The sequence below is a fragment of the Triticum dicoccoides genome, chromosome 6A (assembly GCF_002162155.2).
Source record: "Triticum dicoccoides isolate Atlit2015 ecotype Zavitan chromosome 6A, WEW_v2.0, whole genome shotgun sequence".
NCBI classification, from domain to species: Eukaryota; Viridiplantae; Streptophyta; class Magnoliopsida; order Poales; family Poaceae; genus Triticum; species Triticum dicoccoides.
In genome coordinates, this window is record NC_041390.1 from 360,275,263 (window position 1) to 360,282,353 (window position 7,091).

Here is a 7,091-nt window from a genome sequence, read left to right on the forward strand (position 1 = left end):
GAAGATGCGATCAGACTCGGAATCCCGGTTACAAGACATTTCAACAATGGTAAAACAAGACCAGCAAAGCCGCCCGATGTGCCGACAATCCTGATAGGAGCTGCACATATCTCGTTCTCAGGGCAACATCGGATGAGACATCCTACTAGTAAAACCAAACCTCAAGTCTCCCTGAGGTGGCCCCACAGTCTACTCGGTTCAGACCGACACTTAGAGAAGCACTTGCCCGGGGGGTTAAAATAAAGATGACCCTTGGGTTGGACGACCCAAGGGAAGGGTAATAGATTGTTAGGAAAATGTAAAACCAAGGTTGGGCCTTGCTGGAGGATTTTTATTCAAAGCGAACTGTCAAGGGGTTCCCATAACACCCAACAGCGTAAGGAACACAAAATCAAGGAACATCACACCGGTATGACGGAAACTAGGGCGGCAAGAGTGGAACAAAACACCAAGCATAAGGCCGAGCCTTCCACCCTTTACCAAATATATAGATGCATTAATTAAAGTAATCGATATTGTGATATCCCAACATATCCATGTTCCAACATGGAACAAACTTCAGCTTCACCTGCAACTAGCAACGCTATAAGAGGGGTTGAGCAAAGCGGTAACATAGCCAAACAACGGTTTGCTAGGAGGGTGGGTTAGAGGCTTGACTCGGCAATATGGGAGGCATGATATAACAAGTGGTACGTAGCGCGACATAGTGATAGAACGAACAACTAGCAAGCAAAGATAGAAGTGATTTCGAGGTAATGGTCATCTTGCCTGAGATCCCGCAAGGAAGAAGAACGAGTCCATGAAGACAAACGGACGAAGTCGAACGAATCCTCACAAACGCGATGTTATCGGAACCAACCCAAAGAAGCAACACCGGAAAGAAGCAAACAACATGGTAAACCACCATCACAAGCATGGCATGATGCACAACCAAGGATGATGCATGTCCGGTTTAATATGCATGGCATGGCAAAGTGCACAAACAACACTACAAGTTAAGTGGAGCCCAATATGCAATGAGTTGCATATTGACGAAACACCATGTTCGATTATTTAGTTCTATCCCGTTTATGTACCCAACAATATTAAATGTTATTAAACATGGCAAGAGGTGAGTGATACGTCTCCAACGTATCTATAATTTTTGATTGCTCCATGCTATATTATCCACTGTTTTGGGCAATATTGGGCTTTATTATCCACTTTTATATTATTTTTGGGACTAACCTATTAACCGGAGGCCCAGCCCAGATTTGCTGTTTTATGCCTATTTCAGTGTTTTGAAGAAAAGGAATATCAGACGGAGTCGAAACGGAACGAAATCAACTAGAGAAGTTATTTTTGGAAGGAAACACACCTGATGGACTTGGACCCCACGTCAGAAGATACGGGAGCTGCCCATGAGGGTGGGGGGCACGCCCACCCCCCTAGGGCACGCCCCCTGCCTCGTGGGGCCCCCGTGGCTCCCCTGACTTGCTTCTTCTGCCTATATAACTCCATATACCCTAAAACTCCCAGAGAGACAATAGATCGGGAGTTCCACCACCAGAAGCCTCCGTAGCCACCAAAAACCAATCTAGACCCGTTACGGCACCCTGCCGGAGGGGGCAATCCTTCTTCAGTGGCCATCTTCATCATCCCAGTGCTCTCCATGACGAGGAGGGAGTAGTTCTCCCTCAGGGCTGAGGGTATGTACTAGTAGCTATGTGTTTGATCTCTCTCTCTCTCTCGTGTTCTTGATTTGGCACGATCTTGATGTATCGCAAGCTTTGCTATTATAGTTGGATCTTATGTTTCTGCTCCCCCTCTTCTCTCTTGTAATGAATTGAGTTTCCCCTTTGAAGTTATCTTATCGGATTGAGTCTTTAAAGACTTGAGAACACTTGATGTATGTCTTGCCGTGGATATCTGTGGTGACAATGGGATACCATGTGCCACTTGATGTATGTTTTGGTGATCAACTTGCGGGTTCCGCCCATGAACCTATGCATAGGGGTTGGCACACTTTTTGTCGTGATTCTCTGGTAGAAACTTTGGGGCACTCTTTTAGGTGCTATGTGTTGGTTGAATAGATGAATCTGAGATAGTGTGATGCATATCGTATAATCATACCCACGGATACTTGAGGTGACATTGGAGTATCTAGGTGACATTAGGGTTTTGGTTGATTTGTGTCATAAGGAGTTATTCTAGTACGAACTCTAGGGCTGTTTGTGACACTTATAGGAATAGCCCAACGGATTGATTGGAAAGAATAACTTTGAGGTGGTTTCATACCCTACCATAATCTCTTCGTTCGTTCTCCGCTATTAGTGACTTTGGAGTGACTCTTTGTTGCATGTTGAGGGATAGTTATGTGATCCAATTATGATATTATTGTTGAGAGGACTTACACTAGTGAAAGTATGAACCCTAGGCATTATTTCGACACATTGCAATACCGTTTACGCTCACTTTTATCACTTGCTACCTTGCTGTTTTTATAATTAGAGATTACAAATACCCATATCTACTATCCATATACCACTTGTATCACCATCTCTTCGCCGAACTAGTGCACCTATACAATTTACCATTGTATTGGGTGTGTTGGGGACACAAGAGACTCTTTGTTATTTGGTTGCAGGGTTGCTTGAGAGAGACCATCTTCATCCTACGCCTCCTACGAATTGATAAACCTTAGGTCATCCACTTGAGGGAAATTTGCTACTGTCCTACAAACCTCTGCACTTGGAGGCCCAACAACGTCTACAAGAAGAAGGTTGTGTAGTAGACATCAGTGAGGCATAGTAAAACTACCTATCTAGGCAAGTTTAAATGAGGCCGGAACAACAAGCAACAAGTCTTTAAAATCCTCATGTGCATATTTATGGATTTGGTACTATTTTGCACAAAACCATATTTTAGAGTTGTTAAACATGCAAGATGAACGCACCATGTTAAACTAGGCATTTTCTACCCCATTTACATATAAAGTTTGTTAAGTTTGGAGCTACGCTTATTTAGTTATGAAATAAAGCATTTTAACATGGAATATGAGCAAAATTACACAAACAACATTTTTAATATGGATGAAAGTGGCATATTATGAAACTAGATGAAATTCTAGTCATTTTCCATATATGAAGTTTTTACATGCGATGCATAGTTTGTGATCTATGATATGCATGAAGGACATGGGTTTTTCTGCAAAAACTGCAGTCTGGATAAAAGATTAAATTCGTCCAGAGAAAAAAAACGATATACGGGCCGAATCTGTTGGACCAACAGTGCACAGGGGGGTTCTCACCCAGTGGGCCTGGCCCAGATCGGTGTAGGAGGCCAGCTTGGGCGCTGGGCCTCGCGCGATGGAGGGGAGCGGCTGGGCTGGAGTAGAGGTGGCCCAAATGCGGGCACTGGGGCGTCGTGCTCGCTCAATGAAGGCGCAGGCGAGTGGGCAAACTGCTCATTCTGAAGACAGAAACAGTAGCACACCCATGGCGATGCAAAGGACGACGACAGGGGTTCTGGCGACGGGGTTGGCGGAAACCGGCAGGAACGGGCGAATCGAGGTGCGTGACGGCGTTCTCCGGTGAGGTGGCGCGCGACGGCAAGACCGAAGCAGTGGAGGCGGATGAGCTCCAGGACGGGCATGCGGTGGCCGAGGAAGTCCATGGAGGCGCGGCGGGGCTGACGGAGGCCGTCCGGACCTAGCCGTTCTGAGGTTAGGCGGCGGTGCTTGCCGGGGTGGCGGAGGCGCTGGGTGGCTCGGCGCGCTGTAGGAGCACGTCAGTGCGGGAACGGCTTCAGGCGATGTATTCCTCGTCGAGCGAAGTGGAGGAGTCGAGGTCGCAGGGAAGGCCGACGGCAAGGGACTCGCGACGGCGGCGGGGAACTTGGCGGCAGCAGCAGGTCCAGGAGGGATCGCCGGGGCTCTTGGTGGCATCGGTCCAAGGCGCCGGTGTGCTCGCAAGACGGGGCGGCGTGGCGTTGGAGCTCCCTATGCATCACGGGGAGCCCGCCTCCTAGTGGCTTGCACGGACTGTAGGATGGAGGGCGGGGTCGCGAGGCCGAGGTAGGGGAACGACGAGGCGGCGCTGGTCTTGCAGGTGAGGAGGGATCGAGGCGCAGAGGGCATCAGGCTCTAGATCAATGCGAGGAAGGGCGGCCTTGGAGGAAGAAGGTTGCGAGGAGGCGTGGGCACGGGGGAGCTGAGCTATTCTTCGATTTCCTTGCTTGCGAGATCAAAAACTGGGTATCGAACAAAGAAATCTTCTCACAGTACCTCTTACCTCAAAACTTCTATTGGATCTGGGATCAGAAGAATTCCAATTTGAATGTGCTCATATCCAACTACCCGAAGGGACGATATCAGGAAAAGCAAAAGGTGCATGGGCGGTTTCAAGTTGTTTTGGTTGCGCAGCTTTCGATCACTGTGTCAGTCGAGCTCTAACGCTTCTATAAAGTGAGAAATCATGGTACCTTCACATCTACCTTTCCCAAGGGCTAGTTCAATTCCAGAGAATGCAAGCAATCGTACTGGACTCCTGTCGCGTGCTAGGCTCACTATACCAAGTTATGTTCCTCCAAAGTATTTTCATCATCGGTATAACCAGAGTCACAAGATAAGGGATAAAGATAGTAGCCCATAGCTCCTTTATCAATTTCCTTCTGAAACTTCTCAGGGTCTAACAATGTTGGAGAAGTAGTATTGCTACTGTCAAAAAGAATAATGGTTTCTTGCCCATTGTGACAAATACTCATTGTTCTGGCCTTCCAATCTAAATTGATTGGACTGTGATGATATAGCCAATCATAACCCAATATAACATCATTGCTTTCCAATTTCAGTAGCTTGAAGGTGTCTTGAAATGTGTGCCCTTTAATAAGTAGTATCTGCAGTGTAAGCTCTAGTAGTTAATTGACCTCCTCTAGCCACTTTGACAGTAAACAAATGTTTCTGACTCTCATATCAGTGAAGCCCACACCACCATAATCTTTAGGGGTGCATAGGTGTTCCCATCTGACCATGTGAAATTTCTTCTTCTTACTCCCAGTAGAAGTGATTTCTTATTGTATCAACTTTTTCTGTATTTTGACAGGCAAAGTGTAGCAACCCAGAAGGTACATAGGGACATTTGATAAACATGCATTGATCAATATATCTCTTCCTCCATAAGAGAAATGTTTGCATTGCCAAGAGTCCAACTTCTTTTCTACCTTTCAATGAAAAAAATCATTAGAAGAGATCTTGTCTTTGATGATTGGTAATCCCAGATATTATATTTTATTGGAAATTTGCCTATCTCACAGTTATATTAGCTACCCTCTGCTCCTCCTCTACACTCAACCCTATTGTGAAAATATCACTCTTCAAGTAATTGACTTTCATGCCAGACATTTCCTCTAAACAGTAGAGAAGGAATTAGAATCCAGTAATAGACTCCATGTCATTATGCAAAAAAAAGCAAAGTATCAGAAGCATATTGCAAATGACTAACCCCCCTGGTATCAGATGTGGTACCAAACCTCTAATCACACCTGCTTCCTTAGCTCTATCCAGAATTGCAGATAGTGCATCACCTACTAGGTGAAAAAGCAAAGGAGAAAGAGGATCTCCTTGCCTCAAACCTTTGAAAGTAGAGAAATATTCTCGCCAATCTCCATTCATATTCACACACACTTTGCCTCCTTCCACTGCTTGTCTAATCCAATCTATCCACCTATCAGGGAAGTTTTTCCTATGCATAACCTCTGCCAAGAAAGGCCACTGAACTCTATCATAAGCTTTTTCAAAGTCCAACTAAAGCAAAATTCCTTCAGAGTGAGAGGTTTTCAACTCATGCAAAACTTCATGAAGAATTACACATCCATCCAAAATGTACCTCCCAGGAATAAATCTAGTCTGAAGAGAGCTGATTACTTGTCGAGCCAGAGGAGTAAATCTAAGTGTTAGAGCTTTGGTAATAGCTTTAAACATAACATTTAGAACACATATGGGTCTATACTATAGGATACTATTAGCATCCTTAATCTTTGGCAGTAGAGAAATGACACCATAGTTTAGTCTGGACAAGTTCAACCTGCCATGATACAGCTCCTGAAGCATTTATATTAATATATCTCTCAACTGGGGCCAAAAAGCTCTAAAAAGCTAACAGAGAAGCCATCTGGACCTAGAGCAGTATTTGGTTTCATGCTTTTCACCACCTTGTCTATCTCTTCACTCATGAAGTTAATACAAGTGAGGTCTGATTTCTGTCATTCATATAATTCAGAAGAGGAAGGCTGGTCGAGTGCTTTCCGCGTAAGACTATTGAGTTTCTAGCTGATTGGCCATATTTTCCAAGATAATATTTGTCCACTTGATTGAATTCATGTCATTGAAGCAATGAACTTGCTAGCCAGCGTGCCAAAAAGGTTGCTGACTTTGGGTACACAGAGTAGTGGCGAGAAAAGGGCTTGCGCCTCAGCCGTTTCGCTTGATTCAGACCTTGTGGTTGTAGTCACAGGGTACAAAGATAACCCCACAACCATTTGTTGTATTCTTTAAGTCAATCGCTCGTAGTATGTGCTAGAATGAGATGAGATCCAGCTCAAAGGTGAAGACCTCATTCTTTGAACCCTCCCGGGCAGTTCCTGTTCTAGCTTCTCTATCTCTAGCAAGTGATACGAACAACACAACATCTTCTCCGGTCGTAGGTCGGTAGGGCTTGCCCTGGCTAAGAAATGGGATAAAAAATTCCCAGTTTCTTGACTGTTTCTGAGATTATTTACCTTTATTTACATGGAGATGCACGGTCTCTTACACTTTTCCTAGCTTAAGTTGGTGGATTGGTAAACAAACGGCTCTGCAGCTCCATTCGCTTCGGCACCACTCCCTTGCTTCTTATCGAGGTCGGTGCCAACAAACAAGTCCCATTCGAGCAATGGAATCTACATAAGAATGTAATCACTGTTAAGTATTCCACTCACTGATGCCCAGGAAAATGGGCCTCTGAAGAAAGCAAAGACGTGGCCCAGACCGAAAAACGAACTTGATCACCCGGAGAAGATTTCTTTTCTTTGTTGTTTCCTCTCAATGAAATTTGCCATGTTACACTAAGTTACTT